The sequence below is a fragment of the Canis lupus genome, chromosome 13 (assembly GCF_048164855.1).
Source record: "Canis lupus baileyi chromosome 13, mCanLup2.hap1, whole genome shotgun sequence".
Lineage (NCBI taxonomy): Eukaryota > Metazoa > Chordata > Mammalia > Carnivora > Canidae > Canis > Canis lupus.
In genome coordinates this window covers 62,064,294-62,071,977 of record NC_132850.1, presented here as the reverse complement: position 1 = coordinate 62,071,977, position 7,684 = coordinate 62,064,294, and positions in this window count along the sequence as shown.

The following is a 7,684-nucleotide window of genomic DNA, read 5'->3' as shown; positions in this document are numbered from 1 at the left end:
AAGGAACTGAATATGGTTCTCAGGCCGTAGAACGATACCAGCCTGAACTAAACTCTGTACAGCTTTTCATTCTTTGTGGGACTTCTGAAAGCCCTAGTTAAAGCTTCTCTTTCAGCTATTATCGAGGAGAGAGATTGAACTTGTTGGCCAAAGCAATATTTGTAGTCAAGTTTCTGACCTCTAGAATGAGGAAACAGGTAAGCAATTTCCTTTATGGAATGCTCCCTTGCACAAGGCTTATTACTTTGTGTGTGTGTGTGTGTGTGTGTGTGGTTTTTTTTCTTTTTTTTTTTTAAAGATTTATTTATTTATTTATTCGAGGAAGAGAGCATGGGTTTACCTGTGAGTCGGTGGGGGGTGGGAGGGCCCTAGGAGAAGGACAAGCAGACTCCCTGCTGAGCACGGAGCCCTACATGGGGCTCCACATGAGGCTTGATCCAGGGCTAGATCCCAGGACCCTAAGATCATAACCTTGAGCCAACATCAACAGTCGGACACTTAACTGACTAAGCCACCTAGGCACCTCTCTTGGGTGTGTTAAATTTGCAAGGCATCACCATCATATGTGATTCACACATTAAAACTGCTGATAGAAACAAACCTGGCCAAGAAAAAAACATTTTTTTGGTAGCACTATTATAGAATGAGAATAATAATAATATATTCTAGTTCTTTTTTCCAGTTGATATATTGCTCTCATTCTATCCACTCCGTTAAGTTTTATCTCTCTCTCCTTTTCAATCCTAGTCAACTTTTCTTTATCTGTTCCTACCTATTCTATTATCTTATTTCTACTTTTATTCTTCTAAGTATTCCTCTTCTTTATTTAGATTTAGTTTTCCTCTCTTCTTTAAAACTCTATCTCAGGAACCACCACGGGAGTCTGTGTTGCTATTATTGACCTGCTGACATTGTTTTTGATCAAAAGCCTGAATTGTAGTTCAATTACATTGTTGAAGATTTACCTACTAATTGATCTGGGATGTGAAGTCATTCTTCCGGTGAAAGACCTAAAAAGGGTTGGTGAAAAGCCTGTAATGGAGGGGAAAAAAGCAAAGAAAAACAACATGGAATTTTTACTTGTTCATTTCTAGAGCAGTGTAGGAGAGATATGTAAATAATGAGGCTATTTATATCAGCTGTCACTCGGCTTCCCCGAGAAGTAACTGCAGCTCCTTTAAACAGTTCTTCCTGGCATCTATTTGGATGGGTGATAACTGTAAAGCACTTTCAGTGTCAAGAACTATACATTTTAATGCCATTTTTCATTTTAATCGAGTTGGAAGCTTTGAGAACAGTTCTGATGGAAATCTTCAATTGGCCCTGAAGATTTACATTAAACAGTCACATTAAACAGTTCAAGGAAAAACAACAAATACATTGTTGTCTCAGCAAATGCATAATCACATACACGACCAATTTGTAATTGAGGATGAAAGAAGAAAAAGAACGCTAATGTTTTGGAACTGATTGGACATATTTCCCACTGGATATAGGATTTTTTCCCTGATTTTAAAAATGCAAACATTTGGAGTATTTAAAACAAGTCTGCTGCTGTTTTGCTAAATATTTGTTAAGACGCTTATTTTGCTTTTCTGGAAAACATCCTGTGCTCTAGGCTATGTGATTCTTTTCAAAGTTTCTTTTAGTAAATGTTTTTATTGAGCTCATGGATCCTATGCTTGAGAACATACGTTTTTATAGTTTTATTTTATTTTTTAAAAAGAGTTTATTTATTTATTCATGAGAAACACACAGAGAGAGGCAGAGACACAGGCAGAGGGAGAAGCAGGCTCCCCACAGGAAGCCTGATGCAGGACTCAATCCCAGGACACTGACCACTGAGCCACCCAGGTGGCCCTATTTTTTAAAGATACATCAGGTATATCTTTTCCTCTTATCTTTTACGTTTTTAAGTGTACTAACTCTAAATCACATGAAGCTAACTCACTGAGCATGTATCTAGAAATAATGAAACTTAAAAATTGGACATTTAATTCTCTGGCCCACTGTATTAAAAAAGCTTTGTAAATCGTTTTTGTGTTCTTTTGTTTCCATTATACAATTCAGCATTAGGAAAATTAATATGCTTTGTGACTCATTTGTTTTCCTTTTGTTTCCATTCTATAGTTATGTATTATTAAAAATTGATACTATGCTTGCATGAGAAAAAGCTCTCTTTTTATTATCAGGACTAGGGATCTCGGTTCAATTCATTTCTCAACATGCACAATTCAAAAAAAGAATAATTCTGTCCCTTCAAAAGCTTTGCTGTGGAGTCGATGTTATGTCTTAAGAAACACACAATCTTTAGTGTTCCGAATACATATAGAATGTTAATTCTGTAAAACTGGGTAGCAAGATTCTAGCCATAGCTCCTTCTGCTGGGCACCATTTTACTTCTTTGGATCACATTCCCCTCATTGGTAAAATTGGAAGCCATACTTTTAATTTGCAGGGTTTGAATATAAGAGGAAGTAATTGATGACAAATGCTTTGCAGCACATGGATCTTTCCTAATGCAGGAGTCAAGATTGTCTTTAACTTTGCAGATCTTCACAAATAGTCCTTCTGTGACCTGTAAAACCCATGTGAAAATAAAAACTATCTGATAACCCAGACACAAAAGCGCTTATCCTAGCCATCACACTCACCTGTTAGTGATGCTAGCAGTTTATTTCACCTCTCTGTTTGTCAGTGGATTCAAATATACTGTCAAGATAAGGAGATGGACTCGTCTTACAGTACCACTGTGAAGCATAATCAATAAAAAAGAATTTCACTGTTTAGAAAAATCACAAAAGACATCATAAATGCTATACAACAGTGTTATAATTCTACCTCCCCAGCATAACCTCTGGGATTAGTGTGTTTCTGTATCCAAATAATGCACTGACTTCAGTACAAAGGAAGCAAATGTAATTTTCCTGCCCATTTTTCACATCCAAATGCTCTTACTTCCTGAAATAGTTCATTCAGATTTGATAACAGTCACATCTTCATTGTACACTGTGTAACCTCTGTTGCTTAACGTTTTCATAAACCCAGAGAATTCACACACATGTAGCCCCTGATTATTCACTGCTTTGGGAACAAAAATAGAAGGCAAAGCCACAAGCTAAATGGTGTTTAGAGAACATTCTTGGAAATGACCTCTGATCATGGGGAGAAAAGCAAAATCTTAGACGGATCAAGCCAGTTTCCTTGAAATACCTCACTCGGTCTATCAGAGTATCAGTCTGCAACAACACAAGGTGATTGGAAAGCAAAGAGATGCACAGGCCAACACTATAAATCTCCAAAAGAGCTAAGTGAGAGATGATATTATTCATACTATTTTTTAAAAAGTATTATTTATGTATTTACTCTTGAGAGACACACAGAGAGAGGCAGGGACATAGGCAGAGGGAGAAGCAGGCTCCCTGCTGGAAGGCTGATGCGGGACTTGATCCTGGAATTCTGGGATCATGCCCTGAACAGACGCTCAGCCACTGAGCCATCCAGGCATCCCTATTATTGAAACTCTTACTAGAGTTCTTGGATGTGTTAGATCGTGGTGAAGTGTGTTATTTTCGTCCTGCATCCACCTTGAGGTGGAACTCACCAACTTGCCTTGTCCTCTTTGCCCATGCCCCTGCCCAAAGTAGATACAGTTCCACTACTCATTAGCAAGTGAGTGAAATTCTACTTGAGGTTTAGTGGGGAGTAGGGGAGAGAGTATTTCAGAGAATGGGAAGAGCACAAGCGAAGAAGAAACATGAGTATTCCAGGAATTGAATGGAGGTAAGTGTGGCCGGAGCCTGGAAAATAAGTAGGAGCAGGTGTCGGATGGAGCTGAGGACAGGGAAGGGGACTGTCTTGACAGGCCTCATAGGCCAGAGTAAGGATTTTGGTCTTTAAATCCTTCAAAGGTTTTTAAACTGGGACAGGGTGTAGAGAGAATGGAGGCCATGTACCCCCGTTTCTGTTTTCCTGTGATAGCTCTGAATAGAATTAGTAAATTGAAGTAAGAGAGAGTAAGTAGGGATGGACAAATAATTAGAAAGCCTGTGGTTATCCACTTTTGACATAATGGGAGCTTGCACCTGAGAAGTAGCAGCTGAGATGGAGGGAAGTGAATACTTGTGAGAGTTCACTGGGTTTGATAGGAAAGTGAGGAAGGGAGCTTTCAGAGATGGCTGATAGGTCTGAGGCTTGCATAACAGGATGAGAGAAGGTGGCACCATTCACTGAGACTGAGACACTGGAAATAGGGAAGATCTGGCCAGGATTTCTTGTTTTATATGCTGATCTGGAGAGGCATGTGAGGAATATATATGGAGATTGGCTCTATGAGCATGGAGTTCAGAGAAGAGACCTAAGTTAGACATAACATTTTGGATCATTCCTGTATAGTTGCTTTCTTGTTCTTTATTTTTTAGATTTTGTTTTTAAGAAAGCTCTACCCCCAAGGTAGAGTTTGAACTCCCAACCCCGAAATCAAGAGTCACATGCTCTACTGACTGAGCCATCTAGGTGCCTCGTTGTTAACTTTTTAAAAAATAGATTTATTGAAATAGAGTTCACATACTGTACAATTCATCCATTTGAGGCATAGAAATAATTCCATGACTTTTAATGTATTATAAATACGCCCACACCACCAGAGTCTATCTTACAGCATTTTCATCTTTCCAAGAGGAAAATTTGCATGATTTCACTGTCACCTCAGCCTTTCCTCAACCCCAGACCCTAAGCAACTATAGATCTACTTTCTGCTTCAATGGATTTCCCTGTTCTGGACGTTTCACAGGGATAGGAGTCATATAGGATGTGGTCTTTGCATCTGGCATCTTTCACTTAGTATCCTATCTTCCGGTTTCATCCATGTGATTGCAGGTATCAGTACTTCATTTCTTTTTGTGTCTCAATAATGTTCCACGATATGGATGCACCACATTTGCTTACCCAACAGTCATGCAGCTAGGTGTGATTGTCTAAGAAAAGATTAATGTGTGAGAAGAAAATAGGGCTTCATGCCACACTTTAAGAATTTCTTACATTTAATGGCCAGATGGGAAAGAATGAGTTTGTAAAGCACATGGAGAGAGAACAGCCAGAATGATAGGGGAAAACCATGGGAATTTTGTGTCTTGGAACCTAAACAGCAAGAGTATTTCAAAAGGAAGGAAAAGTTAACAGTGCCAAACACTGATGTGGCTGAGTGAGGTGTAGACTGAAGAGTATCTCTCAAGTTTGTGGGTATGAAGCTCATTAATGACTTCAGCAAGAGCTGTCTTGGTTGAGTGATGAGGGTACACATCATCCTGGAGCAGATGGAAGAGCCAAATTGAGAAAATGGGGACAGAAGATGTTAATAACAACAGCAATGTTTTAAAGAAGCTTGACTGGTAAAGACAAGAGAAAAGGAGAAAAGAAGCTTGAGACCCAAGGCATATGTGCGGCCTAGGAAAGGTTTAAGGAATCTTAACCAGATCTGAATGATTTAATTGTGAGGAAGAGGTGGGCACCTGGGTGACTCACTTGTTGAGCATCTGCCTTTGGCTCAAGGTGTCATCCCAGGGTCCTGGGATCGAGTCCCCCATTGGGCTCCCCACAGGGACCCTTCTTCTCCCTCTGCCTTGTGTCTCTGCCTCTCTGTGTGTGTCTCTCATGCATAAATAAATACAATCTTTACCAAAAAATCAGGAAGAAGAGGTAAAAACACAAAAGAGATCTACAACAAGTGAAATGGTTCCCCACACAAGATAGAAGAATAGACCTCCTGCAGGAAAAGAAATAATCCTTCCATAGTAACAAGAGGATAAAATGGATACAGTCCTAGATGGGTGTGTATATTTTTGACATTTGGAAGATGGGAGGATGCCCATTGTCAGGCTTGTGTTTTCTCTGTGAAGCGGAGGTAAGGTCATGTGGGAGGAGGCAGGGAGACAGGTGTTTGAGGAGGGTAGGGAAGGTTTGAAAATGTCATTGGGGATGCGGGAGGATGAAATGGCCAGTGGAACTTAGACTTCTGGGCAAGACTGTGGGCTTGGTTGAGGTGTGATCATGAATTTGTCATGGAATCCATCAACAATCAGATATTTATTGTCACTTCTTCTGGAGGTTTTCCTACACTCCTTAAAAATGGGTCACTTCCCTCCCATCATGGCCCATAACCTGGAAGATGAGGTTTAGACCTTGGCCTTTAATTTTCTATTTCTGTTCTATCCATCAGTGCTCATTTATTCAGAAATATTTATTTAGTGCAAGTACGTGCAAGGCTCTCCACTGCTTTGACAATTCCCTATTCTTCTCTCACGCCTACCTCTTTGCCCTTTAGACTAGCTTTCTCCTGTTTCCTTTTCACTTCCTTCTTTCCCCTTTGGTTCTATATCTGAGGATTGGGAGTTTTTAGGATTTTCCCCAGGTTCTAATGGCTTTCATTCATGGACAGAGAAGTATGTCAAGCCTGGAGGTGATATGTATTAGGACCCACAATTAGATGGGGCATGGGTAGTCTGCAAAGCCTGTGTTACCATGGTGCCCATGTAGACCTAGGATAGAATATGTGGAATGTGTTATATTTCAATGGTTTATTTATATGTTCTCCTTACTAGACTGCCAAGTATGATAATTCGTGGATTTCAGTAACCACATTTGTTTGTTTAATAAATATTTATTGAATTACTATATGCCTGTGAATTACTATGTACAAGAGGGAGGGGGATAAAATTAGAGCATTGAAAAGAAACAATATTTTTTTCATGGAACTCAGAGTCCCATAGGATAGATACATGGTTGAACATATACATTATAATATGATGTGACAAAGGCCAAAATATAAGTATGCAGGACAAAATAGTTAATATAAAAGAGTGTGGTCAGGGAATATATTTGGTGAGAATTTAAAATGATTGCAGTGGTCAGTTGTTTACCAGGCAGGAAGAAGATGGAGCAGGTGAGTGGTAGAGCCTTATAAGCAGTTGAAACCATTAGCCTTGCTAAAACCTACAAAGTTTGGGGAAGACCAACAGGAGGGAAAAAAGGAAACAGGCAGAGGCCAGATTGGGAAAGGTCTTTTTATCCACACTGAGAGGGCTTTATTTGACAGGTGATATAAAGAAGTGAAGAGCTTTAAGCAGTTAGAATGATGTGATCTAAGTTGTCTTTTTCTTTTTTTAAAATATTTTATTTATTTGAGAGAGAGGGAGAGGGACAAGCAGATCCCACGGCTCAATCCCACTACCCTGAGGTCATGACCCAAGCCGAAATCAAAAGTCAGCCACTTATCAGACTGAGCCACCCAGACACCCCTAAGTTGTGTTTTAGCATAATCATTCTGGAGGTAATATGGAAGATTGCCTAGAAAGATTGAAACTTAGAAAAAGGTGATCAATTAAGAGTTTAGACAAGAGATAAGGATGTCCTGAACTAGGTTGTAGGAGTGTCAATGCAGAGAAAAGCATAGATCCAAGATTCATGGAGAGGAAGGAATCAGGTGGACTTGTGATTGACACAACGCAGAGGAAGAGGAGAGAGAAGACTGAAAAGTGACCCCCAGATATGTAGTCTGTGTGGCTGGTGGCACCACCAATGATGACTCTGAGTACTAGGTGAGGATCAGGTGTGGAGAGAGTAAAAGATCCACATTAGACACGTTAATTTGGGAGAGCCCTTGAACCTCAAGGTGGAGGTACACAAA